This window comes from Odocoileus virginianus, chromosome 18, assembly GCF_023699985.2.
Source record: "Odocoileus virginianus isolate 20LAN1187 ecotype Illinois chromosome 18, Ovbor_1.2, whole genome shotgun sequence".
NCBI lineage: Eukaryota > Metazoa > Chordata > Mammalia > Artiodactyla > Cervidae > Odocoileus > Odocoileus virginianus.
The window spans coordinates 46,020,442-46,037,133 of record NC_069691.1 but is presented as its reverse complement, the minus strand read 5'-3'; the positions used below and the strand labels follow the sequence as shown (position 1 = coordinate 46,037,133).

General features: G+C 43.7%; 1 long non-coding RNA gene across 3 annotated transcripts in view; it reads right to left on the bottom strand.

The window, feature by feature from the left end:
- The window catches only part of LOC139039521 (uncharacterized), a 57,808-nt gene that overhangs the window by 17,500 nt on the left and 23,616 nt on the right, over window positions 1–16,692 (bottom strand). For all 3 annotated transcript variants that reach the window (XR_011492835.1, XR_011492834.1, XR_011492837.1), the window contains one exon: window positions 15,791–15,887. This is a non-coding gene — a long non-coding RNA (uncharacterized lncRNA). The remainder of the gene's footprint in view (window positions 1–15,790; window positions 15,888–16,692) is intronic.

Here is a 16,692-nt window from a genome sequence, read left to right as displayed (position 1 = left end):
ACCAGCCTTTGTCCCATCCCTCACACTGAGCTTTTGCACCAATGTGTTCGATATCAGAAAGCATTACAGCCTTAAGAAACATACAAGGGTGCTCTTGGCTACTGTTTATGGATAGCCTTCAAATTCCCCTTTACGGGATGGTAGCTCCTAGGATCCTGTATCTATGCCAATTATAGGAGAGCAGGGGTAAAGGCAACCTTCTCAGACCAGACCCCATCAAAACCCATCCCCTTGGGACTTCCCTGGTGATCCAATAGTTAAGAGTCCCCTCTTCCAATGCAGGGATGCAGCAGGCACGGGGTTCGATCCCTGGTCAGGAAACTAAGATCCCTCACGCTGTGTGGTGTGGCCAAAAAACAAAACAAAAAAAGAACAGAAACAAAAACCCCATCCCCTCTGAAGGAAAAACATTCTCCAAAGGATCTTCCCAACCCAGGGATTGAATCCAGGTCTCCTGCATTGCAGGTGGGTTCTTTACCATCTGAACCATCCAGGAAGCCCACCCACTATAAAAGCACCTCTGATTCTCTGTGCCAAGGGAAGAATATCATGAACAGCTATTTTTCAAAATTATAGCTGATTCCAAAATCATATCTTGGGGCTCTAACTGCACAATGCTTCAGAGAAATCACGCCATCCAAATTAAGCCAGGGAAAGCTTAAAAACTTTACCCCTGCCCTCAGTTGAACTTCTCCTTTACCTGTATCCATTCTAGAGGTAAGCAGAGAACACTTCCATAGTTGATATAAAACAACTCAAAGCCGATTTCCCCTCTTTCTGATTCAAAGTCAATTGGAGTTGATGAGCAAGAGTTTTAATTCAAAAGTCCTCTTAGGACACGTGCACCCCAATGTTCATCGCAGCACTGTTTATCATAGCCAGGACATGGAAGCAACCTAGATGCCCATCAGCAGACAAATGGATAAGGAAGTTGTGGTACATATACACCATGGAATATTACTCAGCCATTAAAAAGAATTCATTTGAATCAGTTCTAATGAGATGGATGAAACTGGAGCCCATTATACAGAGTGAAGTAAGCCAAAAGGATAAAGACCATTACAGTATCCTAACACATATATATGGAATTTAGAAAGATGGTAACGATAACCCCATATGCAAAACAGAAAAAGAGACACAGATGTATAGAACAGACTTTTGGACTCTGTGGGAGAAGGCGAGGGTGGAATGTTTCAAGAGAACAGCATCAGAACATGTATATTATCTAGGGTGAAACAGATCACCAGCCCAGGTTGGATGCATGAGACAAGTGCTCGGACCTGGTGCACTGGGAAGACCCAGAGGGATCGGGTGGAGAGGGAGGTGGGAGGCGGGGATCGGGATGGGGAACACATGTAAATCCATGGTTGATTCATGTCAATGTATGACAAAACCCACTCCAAATTGTAAAGTAATTAGCCTCCAACTAATAAAAATAAATAAATAAATAAAAATTTTTTTAAAAGAAAAAAAAAAAACAATGTAAAATTACTCTCTTACAGTTCTGACAGTCAGAAGTCTATGATGGGTCTCACGGGGCTAAAATCAAGGTGCTGGAATGGCTATGTTTCTTCTGGAGGCTTTAGGTGAGGCTTCTATTTCCTCACCTTTTTCAGCTTCTAGAGTCAGCCTGCAGTTTTTGGCTCATGGCCCCTTTCTCCATCTTCAAAGCCATTGAGGGCAAATTGAGTCCTTGTTATGCTGCATCACTCTAATTCTGGCTCTTATGCCTTCTACTTCCATTTCAAAAGACTTGTGATTAGATTCAACCCATCCTGATAATCCAGGATTTCAGCATCTGAAGGTCAGGTGGTTAGCAATCTTAATTTCAGCTGAAGCCAACCTTAATCACCTCTTGCCATGTAGGTGACATATTCACAGGTTCCAAGGATTAGGACACAGACATTTTTGGAGGACCATTATTTTGCCTACTATGTCAAGCTTTAACAGAACTGTAAAATGCTACTTACCTCTCTCATCATCCATCACTTCTAAGCCTTCTATTCTATATATCAGCCATCAGATGAATGTTTCCAAAGGTTCTGGGTTTCTCTCAAGCTGTTACTCAGGTAAATGTGATAAACACAGACCCTGATTCATAGATTACATTCTACTTTCAATTGTTTTCACTTTTTTCTACCATCTCCTGATATTTGGAAATAAAAAGTCTCTGTTCCCATTATCTATTGCTGTGTAACAAACCACTTAGTGGCTTAAAAAAAAAAAAAAAAAAGTCCTCTTAGTAAGATTACAGACTTCATAGAGCATAACTATAAGTGGGAGCTACTGAATAAGCTGAAATAACAACTTTATCACCTTGGCTAACTATGTCAAGAAGAAATTTACATCAAGAGTTTCTAAGGAGGAACAATGGGCTTCCCTGGTGGCTCAGTAGTAAAGAATCCACCTGCCAATGCAGGAGAAATAGGTTCGATCCCTGGTCCAGGAAGATCCCCTGGAGAAGGAAATGGCAACCCACTCCAGTATTCTTGCCTGGAGAATCCCATGGAGTATGGCATGCAGTCTAACTACAGTCCCTGGAGTCACAAAGAGTTGGAAACAACTTAGTGACTGAACAACAAGAAGGAGGAAGAACAATGGTTGGATAATGCATCAGATAAATGGCAACTCTTTACCTAGAGGAGAGTTATAGCAGTGCTCTGTGGTGACCTAGATGGGAAGGAAATCCAAAAAAGAGGGATGAATGTGTGTGTGTGGCTGGTTCACTCCGTTGTATAGCAAAAGCTAACACAATTTTGTAAGGCAACTATACTCCAATAAAAAAAAAGAGAAGAGTTATGATGCCTAATTTGGTACAGTGATTTTTTAGTGGTAGTTCTTTAAACTCTTGATGCCACACCTTACCTCCAGGCCAATTAAATCAGAATTCCTGGGGGTTGGGCCAAGGCAACAGTGTTTTTTAAAAGATTCCCAAGTAGCTCCAGTGGGCAGCCTGGGTTGAGACCTCCTGCCTTAGTTAATAGAATTCAGTTACCTGAGGTAAATGCCGCTTTTAAAACAGTTTGACTTTTTCCTTGAGCACCAGACAAATCATGTTGATTAGCTAGCATTTTCCAAGCAACGGCAATGACTTAAACTGCTGCTAATGTTCAGACTATGGAATTAGACATGACTTGTAGGCATCAGACTCATCTCCCCAGATAGAGGGTTGAACACAGATTTCTGAGACCTAGAGCTTGACCTTGGCTGAGCAAGTATCATGAAAGGAACAAGACAAAACTACAAACTCATGTCTACCTTCACTCAAGTGTTTATTAAATGTGCCGAACACTGTGCTAGGGTATAGAGAGTCTGAGATCAAGAGAAGAGAAAATGATGCCCCTATAGGAATTGACAGTCTAACAGGGAGGAAGAATTGTATACAGAAATTTCCTGGCATGCAATATGTAGCTGAAGTTCACAGTCCGTGCGTGGGGAGCATTGAGGAGCTAAGAAGCCTTGAGATAACAGATGAGGATTCCTAGAGCAGGTAAGTATGAGATGAATCTAAAAGGATGGGTGGAAGTCTGCTAGATCAGTGGGGTCCACAACCTGTGCCCAAGTGAGGAGGTGCATGACCAGTTCTGGAAACAAGAAGAGTGATACATAAAGCTGGAAAGATAGGCAAAGAGCTGAAGATAAAGACCTGTATGTCATCTAAGGATTTGGGGTTTAACTTTGGAAGTGATGGAGTTTATGGATGGATTTCAAGTAGGAAAGTGACAGGATCAGGTTCACATTTAGAATGTTCATCCAGCAGTTTATAGAGCCTTACCCCTCAAAGCGTGGTCCGCAGGTTGGCATCATCAAGATCACATGGGAGCTTGTTAGAAGTTTAAAAAAAAAAAACTCCCTTCCCATCCCAACTGTACTAAATCAGAATCTGCATTTTAACAAGATCCGCAGATGATTCATACGCAAATTAAAGTTGGAGATGCATAGCTAAAAGGAGAAATTTTCGTGAAAAAGAGAGGTAAAACCTTAGAAAGACCAGTTAGGAGATTTTAGTAATGATTCGTTATACCACCCTTCAAAACAGTTCTTTAACAAACACCTATGGATAGACCCTCATCTGAAACATCCAGTCAGTAAGTGAAACAGTCAGGCAACACTTGTATAGACAATCTGAATTTTTTCTTCAAATTACCTTCATTTCTCACCAGATTAACCAGAATCCTAAAGACACAGCCATGGCACAAGAACCACAGGTTGGTTACACTGGAATATGCAGTGGGGCTCATTGTGGAATTTCAGGTAAAGTTTCAGCAGAAGGGAAGAAAAGTTCCTTTAATCTAGTTTTGATAATGGGTGTAGGCAATGAGACTATAGTCTTTCTGTCTTTATTTCAAACACTATGTGTAAGGTGAACACTATCTTGGTAGTGGGGAATCAGAGACCTAGATGAAAATTAATTGTGAACTTTAAAATTGCTGATCGGCTATCCTGAGATATATAAAGAGAGACAGACAGAGACAGAGAATCTGAAAAGAGACATGAGAGGCTGCAGGTCTTGACGAGGTGGTCTTTGATAGAGATAATTTCCTCTCTTTCATTGTGGGAAATAGTGGCAATGGGACTAAGCTGGGTCTTCCTCAAGGCACTCCTTTTCATCAGAAAATAGCCCTTCCACAGAAGTGAATCTTGAAGAATTTGAAAGAAGTGTGCTCTACTAGGTAAGAAGTAGGGGGGTTAGAAGGACAAACAAGCAATTAGTCTATAAATAAGCACAAGTGTACCTCATCCTTAATAATCAGTGTGTTATTGAATGGGATATACATTTGGACTGGGGTTAAATTAAACCTATTTCAAATCCATTCTGGGAATTTGCTATTTAAAGGAATCCTTTGTAAAGTAGATAATCACCCACTAATGAAGCTTTTGTTCAATCTGGAGTTCTGTGAAGGTGAAGTTCCCAAACAAACCGTGATTGGAAAATCACCCCCACAGACGTCCAATGGAGGACAGCTTGTCTGTGTGCCAGAGAAATGAATTCTATAAAGAAAGCCGAGGGAACCCACCCTTGAAAGGAAAGAAGAGTCCTGTCCCTGAGGAAAGTGGATCTGTAGATATAATAACATATAACTTGGTGACTAGAAGAGAATCAAAGACTCAAGGGCCAAGGGAAGTAGGTGGAAGACTGATAAGAGCAGATGGATTAGTAGACAGCATATTGGAGGCAACAGAAGAAAGGATGAATGAACACAAAAAAGTCTGGGGGTTGTACCTAAATTATGATTAAATATTTCTCTTACTCATCTCAAGATTTATAGTGCTAGTAACCACAACGTTTCAAAATCCTCCTAACACAATTACCTGAGGAGTATCTGTGAATTCCTAATTAGCTAGGGAGACATTCTGGTTGGGAGCAATGTAATAGAGAAGCAATTTTATCAAGTGATCTTGCTCATCCTGACTCTGAGGGCTGAAAGAAGATGTTCTTCTGTATTAGACTTCTTGGAATGTCTTCACAGAAAAGATGGAACTTGAATGGCAAATTGAAAGATAGGCAAAAAATAAAAGGTGGGCAAAGTTTGGTAATTTGATAATAGGAAAAATGAAACAGAATTAAATATATATTTCTTTAAAACTCTCTAAGTTATCAAGCATAAGTCATGAACTCCCAAATAAAAAGATATATCCATTTATAAGCATGGTATAGGACTCCAAGAAAGAGCCCAGGATAAGCAGATAAGAACCAAGGACACTCCTCTTCCCAAAAGTCATCTAGGATCAACCTCAGAACTTCACACTTTCTATAAAGTAGAATGCCCCCTTCCTACAGGTGAAGGGTGAATAAGGAGGAGGTTGGGAGATACAGAAGCACCAGTCCAGTGAATCAAAAAAGAATTCATGGGATGAAAAAGAAATCCAAGAGGTGGGTCAGTAAAAGGGTCAGAAAGGGGTTAAGTGGAGTCAAAACAAGTTCCATTTAGATTTCAACCAAGATCAGTACCAGCTATTTCTCAAAAGCTTTTAAGACTTCATGTAACTTAGCAACTGACCTATGTTTGTTTTTTGTTTTGTTTTTATCCAAGTCAGTTTCTCTGTAGTTAATATCAGCAAAAAAAAAAAAAAAAAGTGCTTAGGATTGTCCATTTACTGAGGGATGAGAGGTAAGGGGGAAAAATATGTGACAAGAGAGGAGAGCAAAACTGTTGAGCAAAAGGTCTAATTCTTGGAGTCCTGAAAAGAAAAATCAAAGCCTGAAGGCATCTCTGACATCCAGATGTGCTCTCAGGAGAACTGCCCCAGAAGACCCTTGATGGGACAGTTCCTTGGGATACTTCAGAATTTTATTCCTCACTTACCTGAAAAAGCAGGACCAAATCACGTGATCAGTCTTCCTAGATCCCCTGTGGTGTCCCACATTGAACCAAGTGGACTGGAAAATAAGTTAAGCTCTTTCACAGTTGACCTGGGGTCCCACAAGAATGCTTAGCTCTCCATCCCCACCAGATCCCTGTTCTCTCTTCTTAGCAAAGAATACTTGGACATGTCATGGCCAGTGATTCTCCCAGCTGTCAGGCATGAATTACTGGAATGGTAGACATACACACGTTATCACACACACACACACACGTACACACACACACACACACTCATGTTCACACACACACACGTTCTCACACACACACACGTTCACACACACACATTCTCACACACACACGTTCTCACACACACACACGTTCACACACACACGTTCACACACACATGTTCTCTCACACACACTGTTCACACACACACACGTTCTCACACACACACACGTTCACACACACACACGTTCTCACACACACACACGTTCACACACACACACATGTTCTCACACACACACACACGTTCTCACACACACACACACGTTCACACACACACGTTCACACACACACGTTCACACACACACACGTTCACACACACACGTTCACACACACACACGTTCTCACACACACACACACGTTCACACACACACGTACACACACACACGTTCACACACACGTACACACACACGCGTTCACACACACACGTACACACACACACGTACACACACACGTTCTCTCACACACACACACATTCTCACACACACACGTTCACACACACACACACGTTCACACACACATGTTCACACACACACACGTTCACACACACACACCCCTCGTCCTCTCTTTTTGCTGCTGCCATGCTGTGGCAGGTGCAGGCACAGCACCCAGGATTCTCACTAGCTCGGCTGCATGACCTGAAGTATCAGCACCACCCTGGTGGACAGCTCAAAGCTGGTCGCTCTGTGGCGCTTGTTCTAGTAATGCACTCAAAATTCTCAATAAGGCAAAGAAAGCAAATGTCCTCAAATGCTCAGCTGCCCCTTTCTGTCTTCCCTGAGACAGAGCCCAGAAGTTCTGTGATCCCGTCTTGGCTTAAAGAGGGCTCTAGCAACTCCCTCCAAGATGTCCGTAGAGCTTTTCATTTTAGAGTTTGACACCTGGAGGTAGATGGTTATTTTTGCACTGGGTTAGACTTCAGTGACACCACCAGCAATTTTGAGTCTATCTTTCCATTCTGCCATCCTTGGCTTGTTGGTTTTTTGTCATCTAACGGTCTCAAGATAACTGCACCTGCTCCAGGCATCACATCTGCATTCCAGAAAGACAGAAGGGAAAAGGGACATCACTCCAGTTCACTTTATTAAGAAAACAAGGGTTTTCCTTGAAGCATTTAGAGATTCTCATTTAGATTGATCAGTACTGTCAGATGACACTTCCAACTGCAGAGGAGTCTGGGAGAATGAGTGTTTAGCTTTCTTTACCTTTTATAGTCAAAGGAGGCAAGACAGAAGTTAATATGTCTGCCGTATGCAAAAAACATAATCACATAAGGCAACTTCCTCACCTATAAAATGGAATAATTCTAACACCTATTTCACAGACATAGTATGAAGCTATATGGCATGGTTCCCATAGAATACAGGACAAACAGACACAGCCCATTCCAGGACAGGCACTAGATATTTCACAGTCATCATAGGAGGCATACAAGCAAAACTCTGGGTTACTAAGTGATGCTGATATCTATAAAGAACTTTTAAGACAAGAAAGGTACACATCAATATAAAAGTAAAAAGGGGTTTCCTTGGTGGTCTCACTCCAGGATTCTTGAGTTACTCACTCCAGTAGCCTTGGGCGTCCCTGGGGGCTCAGACTGTAAAGAATCCACCTGCAGTGCAGGAGACCTGGATTTGACCCATGGGTTGGGAAGATCCCCTGGAGAAGGACATGGCAACCCATTCCAGTATTCTTGCCTGGAGAATCTCCATGGACAGAGGAGCCTTGCGGACTGCAGTCCTTTGGGTTGTAAAAAGTTGGGCATGGCTGAGCGACTAAGCACAGACGGGTGGCTAGTGATTAAGAATCCGCCTTCCAATCCAGGGGACCTGGGTTCACCCCGTCATCCGGAAAGGTCCCACGTGCTTCAGGAAAACCAAGCCCAGGCACCACAACTCCTGAGCCCACACACCTAGAGCCTGGGCTCCAAAAAAGTAGCTCCCTCTTGCTGCAACTAGAGAAAGCCCTTGGGTAGCAGTGAAGACCAATGCAGACAAAAATAAAGATATAAACAAATACACCTTAAAAAAAAAACAGATATTCTTTAAAAACAAAACTCCACTTAAAAAAAGTAATAGGAAACTTGAATCTTCAAGGCCTCAGAGTACAAAACAATTTCTTTTTCAAAATAAATAAATAAATTTGACTGCAATAGAATTAAAATTATCTCTAATTTGCAGAGGAGAATCTCAGAGAGGTTAAGTAACTTGCCCAAGATTACATAATTAACAATATTCATGACAATAGTAGCCATCACCATGGAATACCTGGCGCATGCATCCTCAGTCGCACAGTCGTGTCTGACTCTTTGCAACTTCATAGACTGTAGCCTACCAGTCTCCTCTGTCCATGGGATTTCCCAGGCAAGAACACTGGAGTGGGGAGCCACTTTCTTCTTCAATGGAATACCTAGTATGGACATACATTACATGTAATCACACCACAATAACCCCTCAAGACTGGTGTCATTATCCCTTCTAAGCTAATCTGGCTGGTAGGTCAGGAGAGCCAGTGTGGGAACCAAGGATTGTCTGGTTTCAAGCTCTTCCTGTCCCACCTTAATGTAGTCTGTACAGGGCACTCCTACTTCCAGAGATGGGACCTGAGGAATGATCAAAAAGAATGTTCAACCAGGTCAGTTCTGGGACTTGCACTTTCAATAAACAGATCAAACAAGTGCAGATGAGCCAAGAGGGTTATTCAGCCTAAATTATGATGAGGCAAAAACTTTGATAAACCCTTGCCTAGCTCAGTTGGTAAAGAATCCACCTGCAATGCAGGAGCCCTAGGTTCAATCCCTGGGTTGGGAAGATCCCCTGGAGAAGGAATAGGCTACCCACTCCAGTATTGTTGCCTGGAGAATTCCATGGATTGTATAGTTCCTGGGGTTGCAAAGAGTCAGACACAACTGAGCGACTTTCACTTTCACTTGTCTGGCAACCCACTGACAAACGAGCTGGGCTCTCAAATCTGGAGCCCATCCACCCACCACTGATGCTTGGCCAACTCCCCAGTGTCCTGCAGCTTCTTCTCAACCCTCAGGAAGAATCCTCCTACTCAAAAGACACCCCCTCCCACCATGGTCCAAGCTAGTGTAGCACCTGAGATACCCCATAGAGGGGACCTTGAAAAGTGGCCATATCTCTGGGGGATGTCATTTATGCTGAGTTCATTAGAAATTAATTTGATTCATTCCCTTTTTAAGAAATGATCATTTAAGAACACAAAGAAATGGAACCTTTCATGGGTTACATATTTTTAAAAGGAGAGGGGCACTAGATTAAGTGAAACAGGAAGAGCACTGGGTGGAGAGTCCAGAGCCCTGGGTTCTGATTGCAGCCGTGCTTCTCTGTGGATTAGTTAGCTGGGTAAGTCTTTTCAGCTGCATGAGCTTCTGGGTGTTTTACATCTCAGGTCCTGGAGTGGCAGTGTTGCAGGAAGGGAGACCTCTTCCAGGACCCAAGAGTGGGCTCTTATCTAACACTCAGAAATGAACTGTCCAAGGAGACACATGTACTGACAAAGGAAGAGACTTTGTTGGGAAGGATTGTCCAAGCGGAGAGCAGGAGGATAAGTGAATCCAACGGGACTGCTCTGCCATGTGGCTTGCAGTTTCAGGTTTTTATGGCGATGGGATTAGTTTCCGGTTGTCTCTGGTCAATCATTCTGACTCAGGGTCCTTCGTGGTGACACAGGCATTGCTCAACCAAGATGGATTCCAGTGGGGAGGATTCTGGGAGGTTGGTAGGACATGTGGTATCTCCTTGTGACCTTTCCCAAATTCTTCTGGTTGGTGGTGGCTTGTTAGTTTCATGTTCCTTACGAGGACCTCCTGTTGTAAAATAACTAATGCACATGGTTACTATGGTATCTGGCCAGAGTGGGTCATTTCAGTGTTTCCCGTAACAGCAGTAAGCAGGTCTGGAAAGGCAGCTTTCTGAAAAAAGGGGGGTTAGGATCTTGCTTAACCACTAGGTATTATAAGGTCTCTGAGGGAAATTTTTTGAAAGTGAAAGTGAAGTTGCTCAGTTGTGCCTGACTCTTTGCAGCCCCATGGACTGTAACCCACCAGGCTCCTCTGTCCATGGGATTCTCCAGGCAAGAATACTGGAGTGGGTTGCCATTTCCTTCTCCAGGAGATCTTCCCGACCCAGATTGAACCTGGGTCTCCTGCATTGCAGGCAGACCCTTAACCATCTGAGCCTCCAGGGTAGTCGTAAGTGAAACTTCTGAGTCCTAAGTGAAAATTTTTAGGGCAGTCAACTAGGGGTAGAAGTAAGTGGATGAATATGTAACGCAGGGAGCAACTGTCAACACTCCCTGAGAAATTCAGGAAGACCACATTCATGTGGCTTTCCAGGTGAGGGGGAAAGGGCTGTCCTTGTCTTTGCAGACATCCAGGCCCCGGCTACCCTTCCAGGCAGTGATGTGGGTGGCCATGGTTCCCCTTCCTCAACAAAGAGTGCTCTTAACTGAGAAACATTTTTGAACAGCTTGCTTGCTGCTTTAGTCAAATAGAATGAAGCATCTCTATTCAGTCAAGAGATTGAATGCAGCATCAGCTTCCTTCAAGGCACTGTGAGTGATGCAGAGAAGCCTGAAAGAAGACACATACAGAGAAGAAAACTTTCCTTGAGCACCAACTTGTGTCAAGTCCAATGCTAGGAAGTCTGCATCCATTGTCTCACCATTACAAAGTGGCAAGAAACAAATTACCATGAGAGATGCAAATGACCATGATGATAATAATAGTCATTGTAGACATAATATGCTATGGAAAAGTCTCTTCATCCCCCTCTCCACCTGTCTCAGTTTTCCCCTAACCGTCTGGCTTATGTTTCCTGAGCTTCCTTCCTGCTGTGCAGGGCCTCTGAGCCTGCCTTTGGTCTTAGTCATAAAGTGATTCTGGGAAAGAGAAGAGATTGGTCTCGATAGGCTGAGATCCCCAGGGTGACCTTGACCCAAATGGAGACTTCCATGGAGAAGAACAGGAAAGAACAGTTCCCGGAGGATGGTGCATTAAGAAAAGGGCATCCCCAGGAAGTGATCCATCACCCATGACATTTAAAATGAATCTGGGAAGAGCCAGCAGACAGGGACCCACAGAAAGGAGTTCCCTGACTAATGCCCAGAAGAATGAACTGGATGTGTCCCTTCCAGGACTCATCTCTCTCTCCCCAGCTTCTACCCTAGAGTGGCGCCACCTAAGGACTCCAAGTTTAATCCCAATTAGATTCTCCATTTACTGCTTGACCTTTGATCTCTTAAGTAGTATCTACACAGCCCCAAAACATCTTATCAGTTGAATCAGAAGATTTTGCCAGTCATTTACCTAGAGCTCTGGGCTCCAAATTTCTGGACCATCTTGAAAGATGCTTTTATTGAATTGATTAAATTGGCCACATGTTTTTCCTTCATTCTGGCATGGCCTCAGGTCTATATCTGGTTATAGCACTAGAGCCTAGAGGAAGGATGAATGAGAAATGAATGTGCATTTTTTTAAAACCCACAGTTCTGCTGACTGCACTTTGCTTGAAGAAAGTAGAGTGGGCATACTAGGTCTCCATGAACCAAATCTATGGAAAGGGCCCCCTCCCTGTTTGATGACCCTTCTTTAGTAACAGTTATAATTCATAGGGCATTTGACAGTTTATGAAACACTGCCACATTATCATTTCATTGACACTCGATGCAAAATAAGATATTATTTTTCTTATTTCACAATCAAGAATCAATATTCTCTCACCCATAGGAATCACCTGCCTCAGGTATAACCTAAATAAAATTTGGCTCTCTTGTGCCTGTTATCAGGCTCAATTCTTGGGATCTGAGATTTGGGAATCATTCACACCCAAAAGAAGCAAATCTGACTCCAAAAAAGACTTGGAGTCAAGATGATGCAATAAGTTCAAAATCTGGCAGACCTTTCTGCTCCGTCTATATAGTGTTAATAGATAACATGATCTTAGGGAAAAAATTAAAATGGATAGCTTGACTCAGAAGTCAACAAATGTTCCCATGTACTACAGATGGAACAGAAAAATGGGGGCAAGTGTGAGCAGGATTGAAGCCGGAGCTGCTGGTTCCAGTGTCCAGGGGCAGTCATGGGGTCAGGAAACTGCTCCAGTAGACGTTGGTCCAATTGTGAGTGAGACAGAGAACCACATCTGGGATTATTCTAGAAGCCACAAGCAGCATGGTGCTCCTTTGCTTCCCCAACCCCTTCCACCTTGCTCTTAAAAAGAGGTTTTAAAAAACACTGCTGAACAAAGATTTTTAGGGCACTGAAAATACTCTGAACGATACTATAATGGTGGCTACCTGTCATTAGACATTTTTCCAAAGCCGCAGAATGTATACCACCAAGAAAGAGCCCTGGTGAACCTTAATGTAACTCAGCGGACTTTGAGGCATAATGATGTGTCTGTGTACTTTCATCAGTTATGGCAGGTGTACACTCTGGAGTGGGGTGTTGATAATAGGGGAGGCATGCCTGGGGCTGGAGGCAGGGAGTCTGTGGGAAACCTCGGTAACTCCTGCTCAGTTTGCTGTGAACCTAAGACTACTCTGGGAAAAAAAAAAGCCCATGTAAAAAAAGAAACAAAACCTGCGGCTGAGAACTCCTTTGTGCTGAGCTTAGCCGCTCAGTCATATCCAGCTCTTTACGACCCCATGGACTGTAGCCCACCAGGCTCCTCTGTCCATGGGGATTCTCCAGGCAAGAATATTGGAGTGGGTTGCCATGGCCTCCTCCAGGGATCTTCCCAACCCAGGTCTCCCGCACTGCAGGCAGATTCTTTACCATCTGAGCCCCCAGGGAAGCCCAAGAACTCCCTTTATTCTGTGGTTATCCTCATCTGCAGGTCTGGGAGCCTGGAGTCGCTGTGAGGACCCAGAGGCAGTCTCACAACCAGGGATTAACCAGGGCAACCACTGATCAGCTGGGTCAAATGTTGCTTAGGGACAAAGAAGATGGGACCTCCCTGTCTTCTGTGCTGGCTCTACGCCTTCCTAATCACTAAATATTGGAGTGCCCAGAAGGCTCTCTTCAGCCTCTTTGGACTCTATCTATACTCACTCTCCTAAAGCAGGGATCCCCAGACTCCAGGATCTAATGCCTGATGATTTGAAGTGGACCTGATGTAATAATAAAAGAAATAAAGTGTACTATAAATGTAATGCACTTGAATCATCTGCAAACCACCCCCCTGCCATGTCTGTGGAAAAACTGTCTTCCACGAAAGTGGTCCCTGGTGCCAGAAAGGTTGAGGACCACTGCCGAAAGTGTTTCCATGGCTTGATGCTTCCCAAATTTACGTGTGTAGCCTTGAACTCCCACTCTGAGCTCTAAGCTCATATAAATAAATGCCATAAGGACAGAGACTGTCTTCATTCAACTGCCCATCATCCCTCTTGGTACCTGCGGCAATACTGAGGCAGCAGGTATGGGTGAGAGATGCTGCATGACATTCTTTGCTTCCCAAACACAGAGGTGAGATCAGTCACACAGCCTGGAGAGTCCAGTCCTCATGGCTGAGGCTCGTGGTTCCACTCTCAGGACGCTTGAGGGTGACTTGTCCCTGTGGCATTCCAGGGGTCTGTCCATCTTTGCTCCTACATGAGCGCCACACTCCTCTGAGGCTTGACCAAAATACCAACACCAACACAGATTTTTCAGCTCCCACTCAACTGGAGACAAAAACATCAGAAATTATTCAGCTCAATCAGAAAAATTTCTGGAACAAATCCAAGAGGCTCTTGGAATAAGACATAAGGGGATTTCTCTGAGACTCAGCAGAGACAGTTGATGTAAGTTACCACTGGAATAGTATACCCATGTGGTTGGTAGGTAGCCTCTAAAATAACCCCCAAGCATCCCCACCCTCGGTATTCACACGTTTGTGTAATCCCCTCCCTTTGAATGTGGGCTGTATATATTGACTCACTTCAAATGAATAGAATATGGCAGAAATGATGGTACACCACTTCCAAGATTTAGCTATAAAAAGACTATGGCTTCCTTTGGAGGCTGTCTCTGTTCTCTTCAGAAGAAGGCAGCTGCCACGCTGGAGGCAGCCCCACGGAAAGGCACACGTGGAGAGGACCTGAGGCCAGCTGACAGCCGCGTGAGTGAGCGTGAAGGCAGAGTCTCCGCCAGTGGAACCCGGAGCCCCAGCTGACAACCCGACTGCATACTAAGGGAGCTTGAGCCAGAACTTTTGTTTAAGCTGCTCCCAGATTCCTGACCCACTTAGAACTGTCAGATAATGAACATTTGCCATTCTCAGCTGCTCTACATGTATTAGAAAGCAGAGACATCACTTTACTGACAAAGGTCCATCTAGTCAAAGCTATGTTTTTTCCTGCAGTCATGTATGGATGTGAGAGTTGGACCATAAAGAAGACTGAGCACTGAAGAATTGATGCTTTCAAACTGTGGTGCTGAAGAAGAGTCTTGAGAGTTCCTTGGACTGCAAAGAGATCAAACTAGTCAATCCTAAAGGAAATCAACCCTGAATATTCATTGGAAGGACTGTTGCTGAAACTTCAGCTCCAATCCTTTGACCACCTGATATGAAGAGCCGGCTCATTAGAAAAGACCCTAATGCTGGGAAAGGTTGAGGGCAAGAGAAGGGGTGGCAGAGGATGAGATGGTCAGATAGCATCACCGACTCAACAGACATGAATTTGAGCAAACTCTGGTAGACAGTTGAGGACAGATGAGCCTGGTGTGCTGCAGTCCATGGGGTCACAAAGTGTCAGACACAGCTTAGCAACTGAACAACAACAACATTTTGGGTGACTTATAATGCAGTGATAGACAACTAATACACCAACTTTAACATGGATGGACCCCACAGCTATGGATACCAATTTAGCTGTTTCCCATTGTCGTTTAAATGTTAACACACACATTCAGTTGTGACACATATGTTCAGCTCAGTTGTTAGGTACATGTTGGTATTTCATTTCATATATTTGGATGCTAAACACAGTACTGAAATACAAAATATGCATTTCGATGCACAGGAAAGCTCTCGGATACTGCGTTACCTTGGTGGGTCCCCAAGAGAAAGCCATCTGAAGCAAATCTTGGGTGCCAACACGTTACCAGCAATACAATCCCAGGACCACCAGGGTTAGGCAGGGGAGGGGAAAGATGAGGGGAAGGATGGAGACAAATGCAAGGTGGTAATTACCAAGCTGGCTTCAACTTCATCCGACAACACAGCCAGCTGCTCATTCACACCGGAAGTCTCCAGAAAGACCATATGGAGTCAGGGCACCTGGAACAGTCTAGGAGGGGGAGAAAAAGAGAGTCGTTTATGTGTTGGTTCCTTCCTGTCTCTCCTTGTGGTCAAACTTCATCCAAAGGGACATTTCATCCTCCCTAAACCTGCAAGTTATGTTAGCCAGCTCCTCTAGGGAAACCAAGTCTCTTGCAGGGACCTGGGGCTTCCCCTGAAACCAAAGCCTCTATAGGTGCATCTGGTCACCCTTGGGCACCAGAGTTGTGGTGGCTACCACCACGGCAGATGCAATGAGGCTTTGCCAAAGTCTGGCCTTCACTCTGGGGAGCTGGGACAGATGGCAGTGTTAGGAGATGAGGTGACAGAGGAAGCAGCTGGGGTTCTTCGTTGATCAGACAGCCAAGAACTGGAGGGTAGGTGAGGCTGAGCAAATCAGGGAGGAATATAAACTGGGTTTGGAACAGATGTACACACAGATGAACACCTACTCACGAGGATGCTACTTTTATATCTGAACTGTGTGTATATATATATAATATATACATTATATAGAATGTGCATATACATTATATAATATACACATGCTATACAAAATATATAGTGTACATATATATATACACATTACATAATGTGTACGTGCTATATAAAGTATATACATTTTATATACAATATATGTACATACATTCAAGGGTTACCTGTATTGACTCAGACTTTATTATTTGTCCCCAGGAAAGAGCCACCCTATATAGGACGCTTAGGAAAAGCTCCTGTGACTCTGAGCAGTTTCATTTCATGGAGACATCCTTATTCCTCTGGAGAATTCCACTTTCCTGGAAACTTAATATTATTTA